This window comes from Falco naumanni, chromosome 2 (assembly GCF_017639655.2).
Source record: "Falco naumanni isolate bFalNau1 chromosome 2, bFalNau1.pat, whole genome shotgun sequence".
NCBI lineage: Eukaryota > Metazoa > Chordata > Aves > Falconiformes > Falconidae > Falco > Falco naumanni.
Window position 1 is genome coordinate 94,117,278 of NC_054055.1, and position 6,583 is coordinate 94,123,860.

A 6,583-nucleotide genomic window follows, 5' to 3' on the forward strand; every position below is an offset into this window, starting at 1 on the left:
GATGTTACTAGAAAACAAAGAGCACTTTGATTTGGTAAAGCCTGTCCTCCAGAGCCTTCAAATGGTAAGGCGACAATTTATATCACTTGAGTATCTGGACTACATTTTTATGTAACTTTCACCTTCTTTTTCTCTAAACCACCTGCCATTGAACGACCTGATAGTAAACAGGAAAGTGAGTAACAAGCAATACAGACTGTACTGTAAACTACTTCCTGAAACAATGAGTCGGCTCTGCTTTCAGTTACGTTTGTGCCATGCCAATGAATTTGGACAGAGGAACATGGTGTGCCTGAGACAGAGCTGTTTCATTTTCAAAAACTGTGTTTGGGAAAAGAGAGGAAAAAAGAATGAAGCAATACAATTCAATTAGATGAAGCAATAAAGCCAGAGAAATTCTGTTTGAAGAAAATACTCAATGTTTATCACTAGCTCTATATCCCCAGCGAGTCAACATTTCAGGAAGGATGTTACAGTTCTGTTCAGTTTACTTGAGAGACAGTATTGATGTCTAGGCCAAAATAAACGCAAACCATGCATGAGTAAATTGCTTACGCTGTTAGTCATTAGCTACACATTTGGAGTGCTGGGGAACATTGTGAATGCTGTAGTGCCCTCCTTGAATTAGGAACTGCATTGGTCATGACACAACCATTTGCGGTGTGCAACCTTAAGGATTGTATCAACCACAAACTGGTTTTGTAAACGAAATTAGTAGTCCTTGTTTATCGGTGTTTATTTAAGGAAGATTGCAAACTGTGGGCAGATGCTGAAGTCCTTACTTGAGCCATTCTGCCACTTGCTTTAAGGAAAGCTAATGTCTGTCCTGCAAGTTGATGCCTAATCTTTGTTGGAGAAGACTAGACTGAAGCTACTTCTGTCACATCAGAATTCCAGGACAATGTACAAAGTCTTGAGAGAGTCTATCTGTGGTACTTACCCCTAAACATCTTCCTGTTAGCTCACCATGAAGCTTGGTACTCACAGCTGGACCCAGTATTCCCCTGGGGCTCAGCCGGTGCCTCAGAGCCTGGGGGGGTGACCTCATGGGCCTCTTGCAGACTATATACTCCTATTTGTCTGTCTAGGTATGACATTTTTTTCTGTCATGCTGGCCTTCATCGAGAACCCTTTGCTGGTTATGCCTTCATAAAGGGACACCTTTGTTCTACATTTGGAGGGAAGATATAACTAAAGCTACTTCACTGTTTTTTCTGTTGTTCACAAAAGAGAAGGATGAAGTGGGCACAAGAAACCTCAGGTCAGGAGGTTCCTTCATCACTATGAGAATGAAATAATTACCAAATTAATACCAATCATGGCATTAGCACAATAACTTCTGGTTCGCTAATGTGGTTCCAAGAACAGGGCATCAGTTTTGACCAAGAAAGGACCATTATCAGATCTTGACAGAAAGAGTTTTTCATGTGTAACCTCCCACATGTGGGAAAATGAGAAATTATTTTAAAGCTTAGGGCAGAAGTACAACAAAAACATAAAATAACTCCCAGTAAGAAGTGGCAGTCTATGTTTCTAGATACTCTTAAAAACATGGCTCAGATGCCCTCAGAAATTTGGTCAGTCCATCAGTGCAGTAACCTAAGGCTCATGAAATGAGCTGTTTTAAATGTGCCAAGTTTTAACAGAAAATACATTGACCAACTGTCCACAATCCATTAGCAATGAGCAATCTGTGCTTGGTTTTCTACGAGCAGTTCCTTTTGGCCTCTTATGGTATTTGTTTCCTATTGATGTGGCACGCAAGAAGTGATGCGTGCAACAGAGTGACACTTCAGCTTTCTATGCTACCGGACAATGGCTAATGAAAAATTTGCACTGTTAGATATGCCTGATTTGACATACTGATCTTGCTAATTTTCAAATCACATAGAGCTAAAGTATGTTGACAGTGATGAGTGATACACACTTGCCAGCACAAATGTGTCAGGATATTCAGCTCTGTGAACACATTAAGCACTGTGGGTGCACTCAGCGTAATGCATTTTCATTTTAACTGGATATTCTGTGGCTGGATTGATGTTTGGATGAATCAGGAAGAATTCCACCTTTATATCACAGATTCAACTTTGTTCTAAGTAAAGTCAGCTAGTTCAGTAGGAACTGAATATGAAAACAAAAAGAAAAGTTTGATTTTGCTAGTCTGTCCTCTTCCTACTGTGTTTCCCTTTCCCTTAGAGGTTGCAACCTGAAGCTATCAAAGCATCTTATTAGCTACAGCAATGGCTAGATAGAAAACATTTAATTTTGGAGAAATGGTGAGAGTGTTCTGGCATTATCTCTCTATCAGCTTCTGCCTCCTATCATTTAGATTTTAATTGCTCCAAATTACAGTGTGTAGCTTTTGTCAGTTGTGGACCAACAGGAATGTTAGACTTTGGACTAATGTTCTCTATGGTATTGTATCTAAACAACATAGTAGATGCTGACGTGTGGACACATGGTCACTGTAAAACAAACTGGGACCACTCACTCCTGCCTTAGTAAAACTGAAATGAGAAATGCGGGTTGCCTAGATGAAAAGCTGTGTTTCACAGGATCAGTACCTTCCCCTTCATTGGTGGGGCCAGGTGGCTTTTTGTAAATGGGCAAGGTGGACAATGGACAAGGAATACATAATATGCTGCCCCTGCGTGGTTCCCTCTCCTCTACCTTCTTAACATATGGTCTTGATTTTGACTGTGGCCTTCAGCAATGACAGTTTATGATATCCTAATGTAACCTGCCAATTTGTACACAATTGTACACTGCCTTCCTGAAAATCATTCCGCTTCAAAGTTTTCTTCTAAACCTTGAAGAAATACTTTGGTTTCCTGATGCTTTGGGCAACTGACAGCATCTTTACACAGCTCCCGATGTTGTCTTCAGATCTGGGGCTCGCCACTGCCCACAGGGCATTTTCCCCCTTGGTGATGCTGAGTGTGCTTTGACTTGGGGAACAGCCACCAGCCTGTGCCTCCCTTGGGGTGCGAAGGAGTGGTGCAGAGGTAGCAGCTTCTATTTAGGTCTGAAATCCAGGGAGAAAAGCAGCCTATCTTGGGACAGGAGGTTATGGAGGGATACATAGTTTCAGCTTCGGGCCAGTGCGGTGAAAACCCCTCCCTGCTCTGGGAGGTCACCAGGATATGGCCACACGGCTGAGCCAGCTGCAGGAGCTGGTGTAAGGCAGGTAGCAATCCCCCTCACTTCTTCTTCTCTGAGACAGAGGTCCCAAGTGTGGGCAGCAGGTGGGGGGACTCTCTGTGCTCTGCATTGGCCGCCCTGACCTCCATTCCTGCTGGACAACGGGGAATTAATCCAACCAGCAACTGATCTGTCCTGCCTCATTCCTGCAGAGGAAGAGCCAGCTAAGCCCAAACTGCTGATGCTGATGCATTGAGGCTGGCTGCTAGTACGTGCCTTTTGCACAGGACGACGCTGGCCCTGGGTGGCTCAGAGGTCAAGCAGGACAGGCTGTGCCTGCCCACATTGGGGCAGAGACATCCATCCTCCTCACTGCCACACAGCTCTGCTCCCCACCCAGAGAGCGGACACAAGGGTCCCACGAAATCCCCCTCTTGCAGAAGGGCTCCCAGCATGGGGAAAGCCCCTGCTGCATGGGCTGAAGGCAGCTGGTGAGCCAGGGAGCCAGCGCGTCAGTCCCAGCGCTGGCGGGAGGGCTTTTGTCTGAGAAAAGGCGGATGTCACGCATGCAGAAGGGTTAGTCATGTGGGAAAAAGGCTGCTCAGGGGATTAAAAGGACTATTTGCCCAGCCCCCAGTTTGAAGCACGAGGAAGAGAGGGACAATCTGGGATTGCCCCCCAGCGATGCCCAGGTGCGGCTGAAGCAGCACAGCCCCTCTCCAAGCACTATTGCTGAATCAGGGCAATGTGCAGAGGAGCTGAATCCACCCCTGGGCCGTCCACTGCCTCCATAAAGCCACTTTACGGGAAGTCCTCAGAGCAAGGATTTGCCAGGTATTTAACTGATGTGAGCTGCTCTTTGCCAACAGGCAGAGGAGCCGCAGAGAGTGGGGCAGCCGCAGCCCGGCGCAGGTGGCGGGGTGGCTGTCCCATGGCCGCAGGTGCTCCCCGGGGATGATCCAGGCCAGGCAGCCCCAGTGCCGTGCAGCCCCAGCCCTTCAGAGCCCCTCTCGGCAAATCGGTCACCGAGTAATGCTTATGTTCGTCTTTTTTATCCACTAGGCAGAATGACAAAACGCAGCAGAGAGATTAAGCAGTGCTTCTGCCTAGAAAAATGGCCTGATAATGGTATTTTAAGCAATCTTTAGGGTGTGTGGTGCCCAATACGCAACACAGTGGTTTCTTATTGAGGCATGCCCTAAATGCAATTCTGTTATTGCAGTCCTAGTTTCATAGCACAGCTCAGCCAACAACATGAGTGATGAGGCAGAAAACTGCTCTAACAGAGCCAGATCTAACAGATGAACATTGGTGGGCAGCTATTTAAGGAGGTGTCAGACAACTTGGACCCTGGGGACTACCAGGCTGGGAGTATCAGGTAGGATCTGGGAGCCACAGCTGACACTGCAGACCCAAGGGGTGAAGGGGAGGCCTGGCACACTGGAGGAGAACGAGCCTGTCTTATCATGTCAAGTTACCCGCAGCCTTTGTTCTGTGACTGTGTCAAACTGACACAGCCATCTTTGCTCTGAGCCAAGCAGGCTGGCTGCCATCGCGTACAACGTTATTTGATTGAGACTGGATTTTCACTCCCAGTTGCTCTTCTCCTATCACCCAGTGGCTGCTGCCTTGCTGCCCTTGCTGGAGGTTTGGGTTTCCTGGAAAGGCTTAAGGTATTTCCCTTTCCCAGTTGTTTGCTGTTTCCTTTTTGCTGTGGCACAAGCTGCCTCCATGCTCTCACCAGCTTTCTAGACCAGCCTGAAGGTCCACCCCAAGAAATAAAAAATAAGAATTAAAGTGAATAGTCAACATAGTCCCTGTTCTCTGCTGGAGGAGAAGAAATCATATCAAGGTAATGTCATAATAATGTCATAATGACATAATTCTCTGCTCTGACAGACAGCAGATGAAACAACAACACAAAAACCTTCCTACATTTCACCACGTGACAGTCTCACTGGCAAATCAAGGAATGATGAGCTAGACAAGAATCAAAAAAGGCACATAATTATTAAAAAACTGGCTCCGTGGTTCTCAGTCAAGAAAAGGGGCCAGTTTAAGTGATAGCTCTCCTGGGCTTTGCTGTATCCCACCCATATGATCTGGATGTGTGAAGAGAAAAACCTATCTATTAACAGGTTTGTGGCCATTACCAAGCTGGGAGTCTTTTGAAAGATTACAGTTCCAGTGATCATAAAAAAATGGACAAATGGTCTGAAATCAGTGTAATGGACTTCATCCCAGACAGATTCAAAATGCAGTAATTAGTGCCACCCTAGAACTAGATGTATAGAGACAAAAAAGGGAACAGCTGAGCAGGGACCAGTGCTACCAGAAAGGTCACAACTGGAATATGAGTCAACGTTGGCTAGTGTCGCCAGAAAGAAGGTGTGTATCAGTGAGGTACAGCATGTAAGATGCAGACAGTGATTGCACTGCTGATAATTGATAAGATTTCAGTTACGATCAGGTGTGGAGGAAGCACAGAATGTAGTGAGTCTGGATGGTACCAGGAGGAGTAATAGGCAATTTGGGGAATGTGACCTCTGGGGAAGGACTGAATGAATGTTGTTGGCTTTCCCTTGAAAAAAAAAAAACCAGCCACGATTGTTAGAGGATTGCACATAGATGACAGAGATCACTTGTCCCTGGTTGACAGGATGTGGTTATCAGAAGATATCAAAGCAAGGTGCTTCTTCAAGGTCCCTGGTTTCTGGCTCTCCTTGTTGGGGATGCCTGTTGCTGGTAGCTCTGCTGAGGCCGTGCTGTGTTCAGCCTGTTGCAGGTGGGTGGGCTGGAGCTCCTTTCTTGCGGTTTGGCAGTAAAGGGGCTGATTGCTGTTGTTCCCACGTAGACAGACTCATAGTGGGTTTGGAGAAGTTCTGCCAAGAAGTGGAAACCAGCCCCATAGGTGTGGCTGCAGAGTTGAGTTTCAAAAAGCTCCCCCCCCCCCCCCCCCCCCCCCCCCCCCCCGACAAACAGACAGACAAACAAACAACCCAAAACACACCCAACCACGTGACCTTGAGCAGAAATAGGCTAATTTAAAAATTACTAAGGTATTGCCTGTTTGATTACACAACCCAAGCTGCAGTTCCAGAACTAATTCATGCATTGATTTTCCTATTGATTTGCAGTAAGTGCTAGGCTCCCAGCTAGATTAGCAAAGGTATTTAGATATTTCACTGGAGTCATTTTAGTAGTCTTAATCACTTTAGGACTTAAAACCAGTTGATTTATAGTTCAGATTATGTCTCTATGCAGGATGCTGTGATCCCATGAAATCTCTTGCTACTTTTTCTGATAGTTCAGTGAACATGTTTAAAAATCTGGTTTTATTTGCCCTAGTTGCTTTGAAAATGAGGTATGTTCTCCAAATCACTTGGGCTGTGCAAGAGCCTTTTAAAACACGGGCCTAAACACCCAACCAGGTACCCTATGT